We start from the raw sequence: 2,981 nt of genomic DNA on the forward strand, positions 1-2,981 counted from the left end.
AAGAATAAAATGCAATACAGACTACAATAAAATACCAATAAAACCCATTATTACCCTCCAACACAATGCTTAAAATACCCAATTAACAGTGACAATGCTAAATAATATCCAATGATAAAATAACAGTAAGACAATGGGAGTCCTGTGGTTATAACACGGGGTCCATATTAACAGGTGCCAAATAAGATAATCAGGAAAGTCAATCAGGAAGGCTTGTCGGAAGAGATCCATCTTGACAGCTTTTTTAAAAGCTGCCAAGATTGTCAATGTTCCGGATCTCTTCCGACAAGTCATTCATGTTTGGAGGCACTAGATGAGAATGCCCCTTAGGTAGCCAAAACCGTCTGGTCTTTATTGGATTTTAGTCCAGAATTTAAGGAACGATCCAGATGCCAGATTCGTGTGTGTTTGGGGGTGTGTAGGTTTCAGGACCTTGGATAGTTATTTAAAGTTCACCTGCTTTTCCCAGAACACCAGGGACCAGCAGAGAAGACTGGGGCACAGGAGCCCAGCTGCTTTTCTTTCTTTCCCCTGGTCATAGATTGTAATGTTTTAAGATGTGTATAATTTATATTGTTTTAGGACTAGGATGGGGAGTGAGAATGGGAATTATTTTCCATTTTACTTGTTTGTTTTATTATTGCTATGTAATTTGCTTTGTTATGTATTTGCTGCTGTGAATTGCTATGTATTTTTAGCTATTTATGCTATTGTGAATTGCTTTTTATTTTATTGTTATTGTTATTGTTTATTTGCTTTGTACTTTTTTATTGTTGTAACCCCCCCCCCCCGATTCCTTGTGATTGGCTGGCTATAAATAATAATAATAATAATAATAATAATATAATATAGGAGTCTAGATCATATTTTTATACTATATACTAATATTTATGTGGCTGCAATCCAGTGTGGCATAATCCTCCATTCAAAGGGGGTACCAATGGTTGTTGTGTTATGTGCCTTCAAGTTGTTCTGACTTATGGCAACCCCTAAGCAAACCTATCAGGGTTTCTCAGCAGGATTATTCGGGGCTCTCCATTACATTCTCCTGAGCCTAAGAGCGTGTGACTTGCCCAATGTCACCAAGTGGGTTTCATGGTGGAATGAACCGGATCTCCAACGTTCAGTCTGCACTCAATCACTACACCAGAGCAAAGTGTTAAGCTTTTGATGTCCAACTCATCAATGCTAGAGTCCCATATTGGGCACTGTGTATCACCTCTGTCCAGACCACCCCACCTCTCTACATCCTTGAACTTAAGGCAGACCTTAAAGCTTAATATCATTGGCTTGATTCCTATTGATGAGTCCCAACTGAGTAGACCTCATAGAATTCACTCCTGAATGTCACCAATGTGTAAATAAATCTCATTATTTCAATGTTCTACTCCAGTTAGGACTAATAGTAAGTCTGGATAATTGTGTACTTTGGCTCTAAGAGTAAGAGCTTGGAAAAAAATTACTTTCTGAAACTACAAGTCCTAAATGCTCCGCCAGCCATGTCAGAGTAAAATAATCCTCTAGTGATGCCCCTGCCTCTGAGGCAACATATTCCACTGTTGACAACTCTTCCACCAGGAAGTCTCCTAATGTTGAGGTGGAATCTCTTTCAGTAATTTGATCCTTTGCTCTGTGTCCTAGAATCTGGGGAAGCAGAAACACAGCTTGATCCATCCTCAAATACAACTCCTTCCAAATTAAACAAGGATAATCATGAACTTCTTAACCTCTCTTCTCTAGGCTCAAACATACCTAGCTCCCTAAGTCATCCACAGAAGGATTTCCAGACCTTTCACTGTATTAGTCAACCTCCCTGGATCCCGCTTGTTTACATCCTTTTTGAATTGTGGTACCCAGAACTGGACACAGTATCCAGTGAGGTCTGACCAAAGCAGACTAATGGCACTGTTTCCTTTTCTCCCAGCGATGACCCTACGTTTAATTGAAGACCTATATTATATCAGCCAGAGGTCTACCTGGTTCACATAGTGACCAACCATGAAATCTAAGGGACCCCAGAAATGAGAAGAAGAACGGTTGTCCCACTTTCATTGTGGCTCACCAGTGGTCTTCTCACATCCCACAGTTATAGCACTATGATTCCACTTAACTGTCATGGCTGCATCTCATGGAACCCGAGGTCCTGTAGTTTGGTGAGGACTAATGCTGTCTGGGTGAGAATGTAAATGCTCCTCCCTAAACTGCAAATCCCCAGGATAGTATAGGATTGTTCTATGGCAATTAAGTGGGGTCATAGTGCTATAATTGTGCAGTGTATAGGGTCACTGGTCCTCCTGGACCAAATCAATGGGATTATAATTCTTACCTGTTCATTTCAGCCATATCCTCATGTTTCTCCTATTCAAATGCACAACAATCCTCAAAGCTTGGCCATTGCCCTTGCTCATCATTTGTAAAAAATTTCAGTCTTCATAAATAACAATAATCCCATTGAGATGCAACCTTTCATGACTCTCTAGTCTGTCTTGAGCACCAGAGATAAAATTAAGAAAAAATCCCAACGTGACAGAGGATTGTTGCTAAATTACCCAGGGGCATTGTTTTATTCTTTCTCATAAGGCACTGCTCCATCCCTGGAGGGCTGTGCTCACATGCCATTGTGCCTCAAGATGATTCAACCCAAGCAGATTTGCATTACTTCCACTGGAGTAAATAGAAACAGCTGGAGAATGATACATTTGCCAAAAGGAAAGACAAACAATGTTTTGGAAGAGGAGGAAAAGGTTAAGGCGAAAGAATTCCCACCCTTTCATGGTCTAATGCTGTGAACTGAGAATGTTTTAAAATTGTGATGAGAGCTTGGGAAAGTTTCTTTTTCAGACTATAACTCACAGAATCCCTGAGCCAATGGCTATATTGGCTAGGAGGATTTCTTTGACTGTAGTTTTAAAAAAAACCTTTCCTAAGCTCTGAAACAAATGATCCTCGAAGAGTCTCCCATTACAGGAAAAGGTTGCCAC

Source organism: Sceloporus undulatus, chromosome 4 (assembly GCF_019175285.1).
Source record: "Sceloporus undulatus isolate JIND9_A2432 ecotype Alabama chromosome 4, SceUnd_v1.1, whole genome shotgun sequence".
Taxonomy (NCBI): Eukaryota; Metazoa; Chordata; class Lepidosauria; order Squamata; family Phrynosomatidae; genus Sceloporus; species Sceloporus undulatus.